The sequence below is a fragment of the Temnothorax curvispinosus genome, unplaced genomic scaffold (assembly GCF_003070985.1).
Source record: "Temnothorax curvispinosus isolate PA1 unplaced genomic scaffold, ASM307098v1 QBEX01000740.1, whole genome shotgun sequence".
Classification (NCBI taxonomy): domain Eukaryota; kingdom Metazoa; phylum Arthropoda; class Insecta; order Hymenoptera; family Formicidae; genus Temnothorax; species Temnothorax curvispinosus.
This window is the reverse complement of record NW_020210520.1, coordinates 1,236,306-1,255,178: the sequence shown is the minus strand read 5'-3', so window position 1 is coordinate 1,255,178 and position 18,873 is coordinate 1,236,306. Positions and strand designations below refer to the sequence as shown.

The 18,873-nt window shown below is 45.4% G+C and overlaps 1 protein-coding gene across 4 annotated transcripts in view; it reads left to right on the top strand.

The window, feature by feature from the left end:
* Nucleotides 1-18,873, top strand: part of LOC112457592 (protein Tob1-like) — a 175,757-nt gene that overhangs the window by 120,345 nt on the left and 36,539 nt on the right. The window contains exon 1 of one of the 4 annotated variants that reach the window (XM_025020746.1): nt 6,507-7,266. The exons of the other annotated variants lie outside the window; for them this stretch is intronic. The gene's annotated coding sequence lies outside the window, so the exon portion shown is untranslated. Of the gene's footprint in view, nt 1-6,506; nt 7,267-18,873 lie in introns of those variants that run through there. 4 annotated transcript variants of the gene reach the window in all.

Sequence of the window (18,873 nt, the reverse complement as noted above, 5' to 3'; positions counted from 1 at the left end):
GAAAATTTTCGCTCGGGACCGGAGGTAACAACCGCGCAAAAGCAACATGCCGCGAGGGGATTTAGAAAGCTTTTTGCTCGAGCGGCGCCGGAGGTAACGACCGCGGCACGAAGCAACACGCCGCGAGTGATATGGCAATCAGTGTTGTCCCCGTACTAGTACTCTGTGTCGGGCCAAAGTTGGCGCCAAGAGTTAGCCCAATACTGGCAATCATTGTTGTCCCCGTACTAGTACTCTGTGTCGGGCCAAAGTTGGCGCCAAGACTGGGACCCGTGTTATCATTCCGACATTGCCCCAGTAATGACCCCGATCTTAACTTGTACTGGCTCAAAATCGTCAGCCAGTACTGGTAATTCTGGCACCAGTACCAAGCCAGCACTGAGCCTTTTTGAAATTCGCACATGGGATAATATATAACAATAAACAGTTAAATCAGTTAGCGGAAAAAATGGGGATGTTAGAAATTTAGAATGTCAATTTTTTTAGTTTTTGGAAAAATATGAAATGATAAATATATGAAGTAAACTTTAGTTCGTTAAGTTTAGATTTATATATGTATATTTTATATTTACGTACGTACGTAATGTAATTGCGTAAAAAAAATCGTACAATTCGACTTTCTTTTCTAACATAATAAAAATTATTCTTTATTCTCAGCTTGTGAAGAACGTGAGATACACTTTTATATCCTACGTGATGCGATATGTCCATTTATCGTATGAGGATTACGATATTTAAATCCTCACAGCGTAGTTTCCTCAGAGACAGAAGCAAAATTATTGTGAATATATTAACCATCACGTGGAGAACGCGTACAGTTTAAATTCTATAATGCAACAGACGCTAAACGCATCCAAGCTTATTGTTAGTAGCCTCGCCGGAGCAATTCGATGACTTGCATCGTCACGAGAGGCCGACAAGAGAATGCTATATAGGTATGTCATTTTATAACAGCGCGCGATTCAGCAACTTTTGCACGGCAAACATCGCTCATTTAGTGAAGCGACGATGCAGCAATAACCGCAGGAAGACAATGACGAGTGGTGACCGGTACTCCTGGATCTGTTCGACGAGCGCTCGTGGAACCCAGGACCTTGAGCGCGAGCACTCGCTCATTGGTACGTCCCTGGGCTGCAAACAGGAACACGACGATTATCCGGCAAATGAATGAAATCGAGTGAACCGACCGGCCGGCGCGCCTGCTCTCCCGTACGCGTGCAACACCGGCCGAGCCGAGCGGAGCCGAGCCGCTTGAAGAATGCGTCTCGGGTCTGGACTTCATGAATGGCCAGTGCGTACTCGCTGAAGCGTGGCCTCTCGCGTTACGTCCGAATTACGCACGTGTGTCTTAACATCGCGCGGATATCGCGCGATCCGTTCTTGTCCTGCCGTGAGTCAGATTGCCGCGCGGGTTTCCGCCGAAGCCGAACACTGCCGACATCATCGAGTATCCGACGACAGCGATATTCGTGGAATAAACATGCAATGTATTTAAATTTTGTAATAACATCTGGAATATTAAGTAACTAAAAGTGATCAAGTCTTTAGTAAGTTTGTCCGTCGATAGCTTTCGAATAATTTCTACAGCATGTTCATATGTACAAGATGAACCATAGAACATTCATCTCTGCTATTTGCGCTTCACAGATCGTAAAATATGCTCGCGTATGAATGTCCGCGTGCACGAAGTGTGCTCGATCGCTCCCTCATTGTATGTAATAATCTCGATATAAGATATAATCTTCTCTCTCTCTTTCTTTTTAGAAATAGTCTCTATAAAATTCTTCAGAAAGAGCAGATAGATATTTAGGATCAGCGACGGGTTCAATCTCCGTTTCTGGATTCGTTCACTGTCTTGTTCTGCATTCGAGCGTGAGAATTGGGATGAGACAATCGAAAAGAGAGGACTCGAAGGTCGTAAACGCTTCAAGTTTGCGTATGTCACGTATACATATATTTGCCATGCTTCCGATACGATTACGTTGTCGCGTGGTCGTCGTCGTCCGGTTCCTTACGGTTCTTACGCAACGCGCGTGTAACGCGCGGATATGATTTCCGTTCATGGCAGAAACGCCCCGTTCCTCTCGCGCGTTGCGCGGTATCGCGTTACGTAAGACGACGCAAAACGAGACGCGTTCGTGCATGCGCTCGGATCTGCGCACCTTGCGACAATCGGACGTTCCGAAACGATGCATTTCCAGCTTGCACTTTCCGGTACTTTCCACGCCGGCCGCGTCGGCGAAAGACTCGTTTTTATTCCTTTAATGAATAATTCAATGGAGCTGGAACGTTAAACACGGAATCGTATCACATTTGTCTCATCGAACAAATATTGTTGTTATGCAACGGGATAGAACTTTGAGGTTTGCGTTAAACTCTTCTTAAATTAATTTGATTTCATATCGTCGTGATTATCAACTGTGACTTGAAGATCCATTTTTATTTCTGGATAATTATCTGGATTATTTCAGCTTAGATTTTTTTACGTTGCGCACCGTACCAAATATGACTCAGTGAAGTTAATTTTTTTATGTCGATATTAATAATAAATGTTGCGTAAATTTAGAATGCGATCTTAATGTGCGCGATTATGCTGTGCCTTTCTTACAAACGATTAATACCGGCGCTAACGGCGCAATACGATTACATTTATCGGCCGCAGGGACTTCACGTGAGTATTGAATGAATCACAATACGCGGGTAATCTTGATTACACGCGATCGAGCATTTTTTCCGATCGTGCAAAGATTTGTCCGCGCGCAGAAAAATCGATCGTTTCTCGAACGCGGATTAAACAAGCGCGCGAGGCGAGACGTACCTAATCACAATTCGAGTTATCGTCGAGCGTATAAATTTCTGGCGTCAACACGGTGGCGCAAGTGAGAGACGCGGGCATGTATTGTCTCCCGTTTTACGGCCGTGAAGTGGCCTTATCGTTTGGCATATCGTTTGAACTAAACGTCTTATCTTCGCGTGCACTCCTTACATTATTCACGTACTTACTGGTATATAAGCAATACACACGCGTCACATATCGAACGTTTCTTTCTATCCGTTCGTTTCCTCCTCCGAATCATTTGCGACTCGGCGATGGTCGGGGCGCGCCACGATTGCACTTCGATCACGCGACATTTGCCTTTCTTGTCAAACATGATTTTCATATTCATGATTTATCTCGTATTCTCAATCTCGCCGAGATTATTCGCATGGTCATGATCGCAGCGTGTGGTTGCAGGCAATTTTTAAAACTCTATAATATTTGCACCTGCATTCCGGACGATAGAAATATTTTAATCTTCGCGATTTTTCTGTTGCCCGTTCTAGACTGGAGGATGAGCCGACTCTCGGCTCATCCGCCTTCTATAGTGTACGTGACATAAACTATACATAACCTATAGATTTTTACCCGTCTACACCACTCACTCGGATGAGCCGAGAGTCGGCTCATCCTCCAGTCTAGAACGGGCATGTTTATTTCCCTTTTTTTTTTTGTTTTTTATTTATATCGAGCACAAACTGAACCCCGTCGAAATGCGCACGTGACCTACGTTTGCATTTCGACACGCAATTGTTACGTGCAAATATTTGGCATTGCCTATTCGCACGCGAGAAGCTCACTTCCCGCATCCCGAAGCGTATTTTTTTACCCCCGTTTCTTTTTTTTCGTCTCGCCTCCCTTGCTTGTTTGCCCGCCGGGCGATTTCCCTCAATTTATTTTTGTCGCGAGCGCGTGCACGCGGAAAAAATGCGCGTCGCGCACGAATACGTTGATGCGGTTGATGAATCTCTCTCTCTCTCTCTCTCTCTCTCTCTCTCTCCCCCCCCTTCTCTCTTTTTTCTTCCGATGGCATCGGCGGATAGCGGATTGCCCCGCGGAAACCAAATTGCAATATCGCGAGGAGGAAATCGGTCGAGGCATCGACCCGTTATTTTTCGTATTTGCGGAGGGGGAGAAATGACAGCGAGAAAATAACTGATGCGGGACGATATCGGCTGCAGCCCCGAATCTAAATTGGTCGGCCGAAGCCGTTATTGGAGATACTAAACATTCCCCGGTTCGACGAAGGGCCCTTAATAGTCGTAACTACCGACCCTGCGGGTAGGATCGGCCCTGGGACGACGCTACGATCGCAAGAAAGGTGGAAACCGTATACGCGATGTATACGGGCGGCGGAGGAAGACGTGAGCGGAAGTGCGATAAGGCGGCGGCCACAGCGGGGGCTCCGTTAAACGTGATATACAACCGCGGTGATGGGCAGCGCGATGCCGCGAACATCGCACGCGCGCGCACGAGCACGTGCCTGTTTTTCCACGGCACCTTCAACCCCGTAAAATGTGCGGTGAAATTTTACGGATGAGCATGCGGACGCACGACTCGCGCCGTGACGGCGAAATTACCCGACAATTTCGGCCGAAAAAAAAGAGAAACACTGTACCGTTGTTGGTAGCTCGTTCCCACGACGAGAGCGAGATCGTCGCTTTTACCTTATTACGTGGTTGAGATACCCGGGACCGACAAGGGACGTCAAACTGGTACCCGTGGGGCTGTCAATTTTGTTATTCGAATCGAGTAAAGAACGCTAATTCCCAGCGAAATCGGTGGCCGATATCTACCTACCCGAAGTAATTTCGTCGAGTAAATTAAATCGCTGAGATGTCGTTTAAACCTGCGAATTGCGACTCAACCGCACACGTGCGGAAGCGTTGGAATAATTTTACATGCGCCCGCTTCAACGCGAAACCACGAACTATGTGTTGCTCACGTCGTTAATTAATATTACGCGGAGCGTGCGAACAAACAACACAACAGGATAAGAGCGGTAAAATCAGAAAACACCGCGCTCGCTTCCCGGCGAACTTTCCACTCGAACTCTCCGCGCTCGCGAGATTATATGCGCAAACATCGCGCGCGAGTACGGGCCACATCGCGGGCGTGTCGGTGAAAAGGTGACTCTCTCTTTCTGTGTTCCGCCTCGCGGAGGAAGGTTTATCGCGTCGAACAAATCGTCGGAATGCTTACCGAGACCACGGCACGTACCGATGCACGTCTCGACGATACCGCGATCGTAATCCGAGGAGCGTCGCTTTCGCGTCATTGTCCCCGCTCGTGGCGCGAACAACAAAGGCCCCGGCGCGGGTGAAATGGCGAGCGCGCCCGAGGTGCGAGTTAACGCTCGCGCGACACAAAGCGCCGGAACGATTTTACAATTGCTTCCGTGGCGAGCGTGTCGCGCGCGCGCGCGGATCACGGGATTCTCTCGTTATCGCAGACAGACAAAACGTCTCTCCGCCCGTACCACCCGCCGCGCGAGAAAGGGATTCGTTTCTCCAGGTCGGCGTTGAATACAGGGCGGACAAGTCGGCCTACAATCACGCGCGCGCACCTCCCGCCTCCCGCCTCGGGTCTTAGGTTCATCGCGGAAGTCCCGATATGCATCTTCTTCCTGCGCCCGGTAATTTTCCTCTCGCGTTCGCGAGCGCGTTACGCTTTGACTCGCGCTACTTGCGCCGGCTCTATAGGCCAAGTCGCGGCGGCGGAAAATAGAAATTAAAGAACCCGACGACACACGTCTACGCGCGCCGCGTTGCTCGTTCACCCGCTCGTACCGTAATGCAAACTTGCGGTAATCCTCTCGCGCTGTGTCGTAGCCGAGTTTCGAACTTGGTCTTTCGTGTGATTCATTGTTCTGCGGATTTATTATACTTAGCGTTCCTCTTTCAACATATACTTCTGCAAGGCATATCAAAATATTCGTGGCACGCCAAGTTGTGAAACACGAAGCTTTAGAAATCATAATTTTCCTGTCAAGCATAAACTGAAATTCATAATGTTATACTCAATTTGAGTCATTCCTATATGTCGCCACTGCTCCTACCTCTATGTTGTTAATTTAATTAAACCAATGAAGTTAAAATAATAAATTTCGATACACATGGTGGTCAAAAATAACAAAATATTATTCAATTCAAGGTATTGTTTAAATTTCATCCTTTAATATTTAACAGTGTATTTGTATGAAATATATTAAAATTTTTTGTATCTCATGTGCGTATGTTAAAGTTAAATATACATGTCAAAATGTAACGAGAAGAAAAAGAAAAACCGAGATATCAAGACAGAGAAAGAAAAGCAAGGTAGATAGAAATAAATTAAAATTTAACTTCGAAAAAAATTCGAGGGCAACACAGACAGCACACATAGTAAAAGTCGGGATATAATCAAAAATTAAAGATAATTGGTAAAGAGCGAAAGAGAGACAGAGAGAGACAGTGTGCGAGGCGTGCACCGAAGCGGCAACGAGTCAAGTGCGCTCGCCGAGAGCGAGCGGCCGACACGTCGCCGGACTCCGGAGCGGAATCCCGCGTCCTTGCCAGCTCCCTACTCCGTTCTGAGTTCTCTTCTCAAAGAGGGGGAGACCGACCATCCCTACTACACCAGCCTCGCCACCCTCTCCTCCAGTCCCACCACTACCGCGCTATGTAAGAGCCCGCACATGTTACCCCGCGTTCCAGTCTCGCAGCGGCACTCGCGAGCGTTGTTTCGCGCACTGGTAACGCGGTACGGACAGATCGCCTGGCGGGCAGGAAGGGGCGATAAAACGCTCTTTCTCTCTCTTTCTCTCTCTAGCTTCTCGCGCGCACGGGGGAACAGCGGAGGGAGAGAGACACCCACGTAACCACCAGACACTGCGCGCACAGGTACCGAAGAAGGGAGGGGGGAGGCCCCGGTGTGTATGTGCATTGTGCGCGTGTGTGTACGTTACGTGTACGCGTGCGCGCGCGACGAGTTCCCTTTTCAGTGCCTCGCGCGGAGCCGCCGCGACCTCGTCGTCGAATCGCCACGTTCGCCGAAGGCCGAAGAGCAGTTTTAATCGGGTGGAGTGATAGGAGGAGAGGAACAGTCTGCCGCCGTTTCCGTGCCCATTCAGCATCCCGCATTAGCGCTCTTCTCTCTTCCTCTCATTTTATCCCTTTTTTGCCCTCCCCTCTTCATTTTTTTTACTTTTGTACGAATCAACTCGGCTCGCCCCCTCGACGCGTGTTGAATTACCTCGAGTGGGAAGTACCTGCCTGCCGATTTGAGACCTGTCCATCCCTCGTCTCGGCGCGAGTGTTTGAGAGAGTGTGAGAAAGGAGGAGGAAGTTCCGTTCCCTGAGGAACTCGCGCGGTGTGGATAAAAAAATCGCGACAGGTGCGAGGAGGAATTGAAAGGAACACAACCTTCGTCGTCGGGATAGCGGAGAAGACGTGTTATCGAGAAACACGTGAGTATCCCGAGAACTCCGAGGTGCCGATCGTTTCGCGGGCTCCGGCCTTCCGAGAGTTCCGAGGTCTCCTCGCGGGATGATCTTGACACATGCGCGCGCGTGGGTGCGACGAGACGCACGATGTTGCACGCGTCGCATACCGCGCGTTGCGTAATCGCGCGTTCTATTCTCTTTTCTATTCTTTTTCGAGAACAGTCTTGAAGGCTATACCGCGAAAGTCGCGGAGCAAAGTCGAGCAACGACGCGATCCCCGCACGAAACGCGTTAATATTTGTTATCGCATCGCCAATCAATGTTTGTTTAGTTTGCCGATGGACTTCGAGGCAAAGAGCGATCTCTTACGCGGGAATTTCCACAATTCTTCGTTTTTTTCCAATTCGCAGAAAGTTGAGCTTGCGACGAAATAGATATTCACGCCACTCGATACCTCAACCGCGCTTATCTCCTCGGCTTGTCACCCATGAATGTTGATAAGCTCGCGACCAAACTACAAACTTATGTAAAATTACAACCGCGGACCAAATTAATTGCGCAGAAAGCTGACCGATTGACATTTCTCGCTCCGAAGACTCGTCATCTCGTTGCAAAACTCCAGTTCGACAGGAATTTCCGGAGCGTCGCGAAAAATTGACCGATCGACTAATTATCCCGAACGGCGATAGACGGTTATCGAGAAACTGTCGATCAATTGTTATCGTGTGTCCTTAGTCGGCATCCTGCGCGTGTGGGATGTACAAAACTGTTTCGCAGTTCCACGATACCGATCTTTAAAAGGCTAAAAATAATTGGAAGAGGCGCGCTTAGATTCGCGCGAACTCGAACCGCTCGATCGAGTCGAAAATTCGCGAATAATCGCTCACGACGCGACGGAGGCAAACTTGCCGTCACGCGCGACGTGGGTGCGTAAGCAGTTGCGTCCTCACGCGTGCGATACGCCGCGGCGCAGCGTGATGCCGTGGCGCGCGCATGCACGCGGTCGCGTGCTATTACGTGATGACTGAAGCGCGCGCGGCGCGGCGCGGCTCGAGTTCCGTGCCACGCCGACGACGTATGTAGGTACATACATACATATCTGCGTAATACACCCGTCGTCGCCGCTGCTCGATTTTACTCCGTTCCGCGGCCGCAATTATGTAGCGCAAGAACAGGTGACGACAGTCGCGGCCTTGATACCATATCGCGTAGCTTCACGAAAAAGACATAACTGTGCTGGACGTTCGAAAATCCTTCCTGCGAATAATAGCTTTTAAAAACTAAACTTTCAATCGCACGAAGACTCAAGTTGCTTCGAAGACTCGTGTTTTTAATATCTGAAACGTTCACAATACTTAAATATAAAGTGATCTAGATCTACGAGGGTAAATCAAAGTAATAACATAAAATGTCCTAAAATAGAAAATATATTTTCAGAGCATTTAAAACTTCCAATATAAATATTATATACAATATATAAGAATTTCAGAAATTATAATATTTGATAAATGTTTCGAGATTTTCGCTCTATGAAGTAACCTGATGCATCTTGATCGCTAGAAATAATGCGATAAAGTTGAAACGGATAAATTACTCTTTTTATTTAATTCTGGCCTATCACATATATCGTAATTTTTGCGATGGTAGACGAGTTTTAATCGGGTGAATTTCGATCGTATTTTTGCGATTTAGTTATCAAGATAGGTAACAAAACTCGTTCATCCTGCGAGACGCAGTCAAATATGATGTTAAATAAGTTTCCTATTATTTGTTCGTTAAAACATCTTTGGTAATGAACGCAAAGTGTGACTTTATTTATCAGCATGATGCTAAATACTGGCAAACCACTAGTGTATTTCCGCTTTACTCGTATCGGAAATTTTTCTTTCACGCGAGCGTGAATAGTTTAGGTATATCGAATAATTGGTTTGCGCGAAGTAACGCGGCGCGCGGCGCGGCGTGCGCGCGGGAGGAGTGAAATAAATCCATTTCTTCCCTCGATCCATTTAAATTTGCTTTCCCTCTCGGATTATGAGACAGCAAAACATACGCGCGCCTGTCATCGGTTTAAATTCCATTAGATCGTAGCACGCTCGTTCGCGCACGCGGGAGCGAGACGATTAATTTCTTCAAGGCTTAATCCGTTGAGGACAACAATCTGGAGCTAATGCCGCGTGACTCACAGCTCCTCCGCGTGCGTTCACTTTACACACGAACGCGGTCATTACGGCGCGAGTTACGTTAAAGATCGAGAGCGACACGGAAAGCCGGTTTTTACCGTCTCGCCTCTCGCGATAGCGTCTGCTATCAAGATACACGTGTCGACATACGCGACGGTCACTCGGCGATCACTCGGATCAGCTAATAGTGCCGTTCGCTTTCCAAAGAAATCGCGCCATCGACTTATCACGTGACGTGATAATATTCTCGATGGTTCTTCGCAATATTATTATTTTATGCCACAATCTGAGTGACTCATTTAACGAAGATGAAATGTGACGTTTCACGAAAGTGGAAATTTCTTTCCTCCGATAAACGGCGATCGTATAACGAGAATGAATCGCGGGCACTGACGTGCTCTCGATGCGAGCTCCGCGAGCGGATACGCGAATTTATTTGCACAGCTGGTACACATCTATCAATCGCGTTACGCGGTACTCGCGCGTGTACTCGCGTCCGTTCATTCCCACCGCGTTCGCGGCACTCGCCGACGTTGCCTCTGCCGGGAAAAAAAAGGCTTGATGTACCGTAAATTCCGTTCGGCTGCGCCGGACTCCGTGCGTGCGTTGTTAAAGCATTAACGGGATAACACGTCGCTTATCGAGTAAACGCTCGGGATCCGCGCGATATATATACGTATATCTCTTCGCGCGGCGCGTATACGCGCGCGCTTTTCCGGGAACCGGAGTGCAAATTGCCCGCCCCGCTCGACTACCGAAATCAGATTAACGTCGATTTCCCGTACATCGATCTTCTCCGCGTTTTCTCTTTCCTTATCTATCTATCTTTCTGTCCCTCTCCTCTCGACTTCTTTCGTTTCCCGCTGTAAACAACCGGGCGCACGTCCTGACCGTCCGTCACGGAATTAATCACAGTTTAATTGGAAAATCTCAGCGCGCAAATACCGTCGCCCGTGGTAGGCAAATACATGGGGTCGTCGGAATCGGTGGCAGTCACGTAATATGCGAACTGCATCGCTCGCGCTCGCGAGTCGAATCGATCGACCCTCACTCGAGGTACACGAAAACAATTCCCGGCGCACCCTTCGGTCGATCTTTGGGCGCATTATCGAGAACATCTCGGTGAACCCCGCGATCGCCAACCGCGATGGGACGGTTTCAATCCTGGCGCTATTTAGAGAGAGAGAGAGAGAGAGAGAGAGATACACCGTCAGCCGTAATTATAATTAAATACTGTATAATTATATCGAACGCATGTAGAACGAACAAAAAAGAATACGTATCTGAACCTGATTACGGTAATAAATTTACTTTATCTAATGTAAGTGCAAGCCTGATATCGCATTCACTCCGACGCTTCTCGGATGCTATACAAAGTATCAAATCGCTAACTCGGCGTGAAAGTCAAGCGTCTCCGACGTGATATCATGGAAAGTCTCTTTCTCTGTCTCTCCCTCTTTCTCTCCGTTTGAACGGCAACTTTTTCGTTCTTGAGCCCGAGGAACATTCTCATCCATCACTGGCAAATCGCTACTCCTAGGCGACGTTTCCGCCTGAGAAGCGCGAAATATCCTTTTGTGTGACGCGCGCGCCTGTGTAACTCCAGCAGGAGATTATTTCACGCTCTTCCCTCTCTCTCTCTCTCTGTCTTTCTTGGCGGTGCCTTCATTAATTTCGCAGCTGCTTCGCCTAAGAATAACATTGTCGAACGAAAGCGGAATACCGACTCGCACTCCCTCAATAGAGGATCGTTAATCTTCCATTCTTGCGAGCCGCGGCTCGCAAGTCCGCTCTTCTGTCTCCGTTATATCGGTGAAGGGGTTATCGCCGCATTCTTCCTTTTCGGATTACGACGACGCGTCTTTTGCGTCAGCGCGTCCCACCGATCGATCGACGATCATCTCGCTCGAGACTTATTCGTTGATTCGAAGAATCTCTATTTACAATTGATATTTCATATTTATGAGACTCGCCGACAATCTTTTTATGTATGGAGCATTAAAGGAATATTTAATGCTCCATGCTTTTTTTCTTTTTTTTTACAGACATCGTAGATTCGATGTCCGCGAAATTACCTCATTAAATTCGTATTACTGTCTACGCTTGTCATCACACTGTCAGCGCACTTGAATCCAACATTTTCGCATAATAAATTCCAATTAGATGATTATGACATCGTATCGCAACGTAGAATAATAAATTCAAGCACTAAAAATTCGAATTCTCGATAGATATATTTACGTATTAATCATGATTATTATCATGTCGTGAGGAACACATATATTTCAACGATTTATTGATATTGACGGACGAGACCCGTACCTTTGTTGAGGCAGTAGTAACCAGAGAAACGAGAGTCGATTGGACGACCGTCAAAGCGAATTATGAAAATTGTCGGAAATTTCTGCGACCCGAGTTCCGCGAGTGTTTTCATTGTGCGCGACGTTTTATGGTTTTATCCGCCCGTTATTGCGGGCGGCACGCTGCATTAAGATCCAGCGGGTTGTGACGCGAGCGAGCTTTATTGATTCGTAGAATCCCAGCGCGGGAGCCCAAATGCACATAGTTACACCGTTATCTGCCGCATTTTTATATGATTGCTGAAAATTGCTTAAATTATAACTTCCTCGGTATTTCAAAAATTATCGAATTCGAAATGATTCGAAAATAATCTTTGAGCACTGCACGAGAGTCGGAATAAAAATTTACGCCCGATATACAAAACGTTTATAGAAAATAAACTTTGAAAATTTTTCAAGACGAAAAGGAAATTATGCAACTAATTACGGAACATTTATCACGTACGTTATATCATACAAAATCTATAATCTCGATAATAAAGGAGCGATTAGGACTTGATAAAAATTCTAGGAACGCGCGGAAATTAAGCTGACAAAGTACTTGACGTCGTCGCGCAGCTGTCGCGACAATCACGGCGATATACATATAATGCGAACAATGTGATAGCGCGTTCGCAGATAATATGCCGACATCACCGCGTATTCTGTACACAGCGCAAGTCCGTACCTTACGAGCTGCGTTGTACCAGCGAGATTTCGGCATCGTCGGCTTGCACCCTCGACTTGCTTGAAGAGGATCTGGATTTGGGGGGGGGGGGGGGGAGAAAGCGGAGCGAAGTTAGAGAGAAGAGAGTTCGTTAAGGGCCCTCTAAGGTGAAACGACAGGGTGGCCAAAGGAATCTTCAGTTGCCCTGTGGTTAAACGTAATTTTAACCCCTCGCATCAAGGAACTCTGTTTCCTTCGGCATTTTCGGCTGCAACTTATCCTCGAAGTACTCTTACGCCGCTATTTCGGCGGCACAAACGGCGAAGATTTTCAATTACTTCGTTACTTCGTCGCGTTTTCGAAGTGTTTGCGAGACTTAACAGCGCGCCATTTCCTTTTCTCGCGATATTTATTTATCGCGCGTCGTCCAATCGCGCGATTTCGCCGTCGTCATCGCCTCTGTTGGGTATCGATCCGGCGACGTCGTGAAAAAGCGGCGACTCGGAATAGAAAGGGACAGCCGGCTCGGAGAAATGCCAAACGGGATGCCTCTCGAACGCAGCAGCCGATGATCGAGCGACCTACTACCCCGTTTTCCATGCGATTTGCGAGATCCAAGTTCAAAGTGGTTGGAACAAGTCGTGCGTGGCGAGCATTATTGGCCGCCACGTTAGCCGTATAGGCATGTATATCGCGGTTATATCGAACGAAAATGAAATCGCGCATCACGTGAGATCTCCATGTACAGCGGTCTAAAATTGGCGTGCCTGTGTGCGCAAGGTTGAACAAACACGATCGTAATGGCTATTTCAAGTATGAACGCGGTTAATTGGAAATAATATCTATGAACTACTACTATTGGAATTTGTATCGCGTCCTAATCGCCTCTGTTGAAATTCCTCCGGAATATAGCGTCAACGCGAGCGGTATCAGGTGAAATTTCACGAGTCGCAGCGTTATCACTTTTTTTCTTTCCTTTCGCGTCGGAATCGCGAAGAATGCTAACTCATACGCGAGCGTTCGCGTCACGAGTTACAAATATCGGGCACAGATAACGAGTCTCGTCGAAGCCGACGACGATTGTTTGAACAATTTGTCAGCGTGAGCGTAATACGCCGTAGTACGACAATCGCGAGCCTTCGGGATTAATTATGAAGCCTTGAAACACAGGCACGTGGAGCTCTAACTATATGTAATTGTCGCGATCTTCGCACGTGTCATTGTCGAGCATATTATTAAGACGGCGAATGCCTGTTATGCTTATTGATAAGAATAATGATATTTGAATGCCGTAATTACTACGTTAATTGCAGTATTATGTGAGTGAGATAATTGGAGTACTATCGCAAATTGGAATACTTCGCTGTTTTATTTTATTATTAATGAAAGTGTCGGTGTCAACGAGTACGATGATAAAATAATAATTATAATATTAGTCTCACAATTACATGGTATAATTATAGCATGGGACATATGTCATTCTACACACTATGACGTAATAATTATATTGCTCTTTCCCCTTTGCCAACTGAATCGATATTGTTGCTAAAGGCTCGAGGATATGTTGCTATATAGGGTATATTGTTTTGAAATCGCAAAAAGATGGCAACGATACGCCTTTGTTCGTACTGCGGATATTCCATCCGCATTACGCTCGAATATTCAAATAGCAATTATTCGGACAATGACCTCCGTAATCGGCACGTCAGCTAAAAAAGGCGCGTTACCGAATATGTCCATATGTACAACGTACGAACGTGTACAACGATGAAAGCATCTATACTACGGATATTCCGAGAATATACTTATTTGAATTGTGACGCTCGATTCGAGTAAGTTGTCAACGTACTACTTGTATCTTATCTTCACCTGTTTGCAATATCTTTCATATCTCAAAGAAAAGGAGATAATTGAAGACTGGAAATGTTTAACAAATTACAAATAATTCAATGTTGTTAATATTGTCCGAAACAGCGTAGTTTGTACTTCTTTTTATCCAGCCTCAGTGTACCTCAGAAAACCATAGTTATTTTCGAAAAAGCGAGTTTTTTTAAAATTTAAAGAAGAGCATCTTTTTTTTCTGCTGATGGAATTAGATCGTTGTCACATTGTTCTTCGCGGATAATAAATTGGAAGAAAAGCAGGGGAAATGTCGTGTGGCGGTATCCTCTCAGACTAGACGGAAGTCATTAGCAGCGGCACTTAGAAAGCACTACAAGAGCTGCGTAATCACATTGAGTAGAGGAGCATCTCGCGGATGCAACAGCCAATTGACGTGCACCACCGTGATTGTCTCTATTCACGGAAATAGATTCAACTTTATCAGTTGCGAAAATGTTGCGCTGAGTGGAACGGTATGTAGTCTTCGGAATAGATAACTCCTGCGGAGGGCTTAAGGACTCTCGCGTGTAAGGACCGATCGATGGATATCAGGAAATTGGGATCGCCGGCGCATGTGATGCTTAAGTCGTGTACATTGTCCTCCTTGTGTGTGCTTGCTCTGTCGGTCTATCCCGCCCCTCGATTCCGACCCAAAGCCGCGACTGCGTAATATCGGACGCTGGTGGGCGACGTTAATCGCGATAAAGCCATTATCGCGATGACCGTCGTGCGTGCACGCGCATAAAGCGCCGCGATAAACTCCCGCTCGAATGAATAATTTTCACCTTGTGCTTGGTTTCAAAAATAAGGCAGAGGCTTTCGACGGAAGCGCCGTATTCGTGAGGAAATTCTGCGTTCCGCAAACTGTCGCGAATATTGAAATTGCGCAAATGTGAAAGAGAGAAATAGAAAGATAGATATTGGCAGAAAAATTATATACACCTAATTTCAAGCCGAATTATAACAAAAGCATTAAAAATCATTTTGTTATTGTTATTGATCCTTTTGTGAATTAAAAAAAACGATCACAATGTCGATCAGCGAAAGTACTAAATGTGCAAATAGATAATGCGCGAACTTGAAAAATTTAACGTTATAATGATATTATATAAATAATTAAACGATGTCGATATATAAATATAATTTAAATATAACAGGTTCAAAAATAAAATAGAAATAAAATAAATTAATGCGCTTATGAAATGAGATATACAAACGTCTAAAATAATTTTATCTATAAAGATTATAATGAATATTTAAGCTTAATTTGTTTTTTCTTGTTATTTATTACATTTATTTTTTATGTTATTTTCTTTGTCATTTTCTCTTATTACATTCAGCGTTCTTAAAATTCCGCGCCACAAGCACGCTAGAATCCATCCGTGGTGATGCACGTCCGCCGCAGCATTCAGCTGCAAGGTAACATAGCGCTTGTGCGCGCTTACTCCCGCCGGCACACATAACAATCTTAATTATATAACGAGCGTGTAATCGAGCACTTTCATTGTTGCCAACCGGCGGCCGACGCAGGAAGCGCCAGAAGCACGATTCTCCGATGAGCGACCGTTGAACCAGCTTTTATCGGCGTCGCCGATACTTCCGCGACGAAGCAAGTCGCGGCTCAGTCAGCCAGATGCGATCGAAGATCGCACATTTGTGATTTTCCATCACGGAGCCGGATGCTGCGCCGATCCAGTCGACTCATCGTTCGTTGTACAACACAGACGGAACCGTGCCCAATTACTCGACCGGCGCGTTGAACCTTTCGAATCGCATGATTATTAATCGCCGATAACGGGGTTAATCCGAGATGTGATCCGCGATTTAATGATGATAGCCGCGACGTCGTTTAAGATTCGCGTGTGCAATATAAATAGATCGGCGATGCGAGCGGACAGGGTCAATGCCGATAGAAATCGAAAGGATTAATCTCTCGAATACGCGCACTTTCCATTGACCCCGTTCATTAATCGACATGCACGACCGCGCCGGTTGAAATCGTCGGATACCTTCGACGGAGAAATCGAGTAAGATAGTATGAAAAAAAAATAGCAAGAAAGAGAGATTCGCCGAGATGTGTATGCTCGACATGCATTTCTTGCGATGGTGAAAATTATATAGGGCAGAATATAGATACATACATAGAAAGATGTGTCATGAGAGTTATTAAGATTTTAATTTTTAGAATTGGTATATAATTTGATAATTACTATTATTTTGCAAGCAAACGGAAGTTTGAAGATTACAAACTGAAACAACACAAACGATAATTAAGCTTTTATTATCGTTTCTCAACGAGTAGATAAGGAACGTTTATATCAGTGCGATCGTGACTTGCTTTTCAATATTTTCGGCGAACATCCGTTTGCGCTCGATTTCGTCATGCTTATTTTTAATTCAATAGCTACATATTTCGTCAACCTGAAACAAAAGATTCCATTTAAATTCTGAAGGAAAATAATAAAAACGCGCGTATGTTAAAAAACCTTTCAATTTGATCCGAACTGTTTTTTATACGACACACGACATACATATGAAACTTTGTAGTTTTCCCATTTGGGAAAAATTGCCCCATAACCTTTCATACGATTTTATTCCGTGCAGCTTTTAACCCTTCGCCCGTAAACTGGGTCATAAATGGCACAAGCCGAAATTCAAGATAGAATACCGCCGAAATGAAAAGGGGGGGGGGCTTGCCGTCCCTCGTAAAAAAAGTAGGTAGTGGGGAGAACTCATGCCCAAAGTTTCGTTGGAATTCGCCAGTGTGTGCTTGACCAGCAGCGAGTCAAAGTGCGTCCAGTGCCACTATTGACCCAGTTTACGGACAGTGCCAGACTTTCGTGCAAGTAAGTAAAATTAATTTAACGTCATTTTCATATTACTACAGTTATTTTTAACTTATATAAGTGATATTTTTTTATGATTGTGTATATTATATATACCTATAACCTCAAAATTTGAGTGGATGAAAACACGTGTAAAAAGAAATTACATGTACTTTCAGGGTACAATGGATGATCAAGCGACAAATATCAGATATTATTTACGAGAAAGACGATTTTATATGATTTTTTAATAAAATAATGTAAAAATTACGTTAAAAGTCTTATTTCTCCTTAACCCGAAAAAGGCCATTTTCAATCCTCAGAATAATTATACTTTTTAAAAATGACCCATATACAGAATTTTTTTCTTGAAAGTACACATATTTAACTATAAAACCTCGTTGGAATTTTTTATTTTGATTTAAAACTAAATGAGATATGATTTTTTTAATAAAAATGGATTTTTATCAATTTTTTGCATAAAGAATTATTTATAAACAATTTATCTTATAATGAATCGCTAAATAAACTTTGGGATTATAAAATAGGATAGTATACAAGTATTACAGAATTTTTTCAGATTTTTTGAACACTATTTACTAGGTCAAAATAACGACAGGACATTTATGACCCAGATTACGGACGATGCCAGTCAAATTATAGTTTACGGGCGAAGGGTTAAAGTAACAACATTTTCTATATCGTTTCGAGTTACGCTTCGACGTGTTCGGCGTCGTATTTCTAAAGGATCGGCAGTATATATTGAGCGGGAACTGGCGGGAACTATCTTTCCCCGCCGGCGTATCGAACCATGCGATAATTACAGCCGAGCTCGGGGAGCGGTTAATTAAAGTTACATCCATAGAATACGGTTAATGCGCGGTATCTGGCTTTTCTGGAATTATCGAAACTACCGATACGGAGTCGGTCTGCGTTGAAATATCGTTAAACGAGAGCGCGGGAAAACTAGAACGGTGTTTCTATACGATTTTAATGTGTCTCACGAACAGCGCACATTACGTGACAATTAATTACATAATAATGATGATTAATTACACAATAATGACGATAATAACAATGAAGACGCGTCGGAGGATGCCTCTCGATCTCGACGATCGTGGTCGATAAACTCGGGCCGCTTTAATTATACCGAAACGTATTTTCGGGGGTATTACTCATTCCCCGGCGATTAATATTCCGTTCTAAATCCGTCGCGCGTTTCAAGTATTACGGTGGAAGAAACGCGTTCGCGTCACCCGCGCGAATTGCGCGCAGAAAACGGAGACAAACGCGCCAAAAGCAACAGTACACTCCCGGTTTTTGTACAATCCGTAAATCTTATCTTGCAATAATTCCGTGACGTACCGGGCGTCGCGCCATTGTCGCACCGAGTCAGTCGCCGTTATAAATCTATGAGATACGGAGCGATTATCTCAGTCAACAGGGGAAATTTTTACGGGCGACGTGCGTCATCTTGCTTCCCCCCGTGACTCCCCTCTGCGGAGGGGGAGGGGAGAGAGGAAACTTCGCCCATTCCGGATGGGCTTCGCCGCGGGCTGTCCTCGGACGCGAGGGAACTTTCCACGTGGTCAGCGGAATTAATTCGCAGCTAAGCTGAGCCCCGACCTCGCTCTTTCTCCATGTGATCCAATTACGACGGAACGGGATTAGGTCGAGACACGTGAACTCGCATTCCCTACGTTCTCCACCTTTTTCCTCGACGTCGTCCGATTAATCCG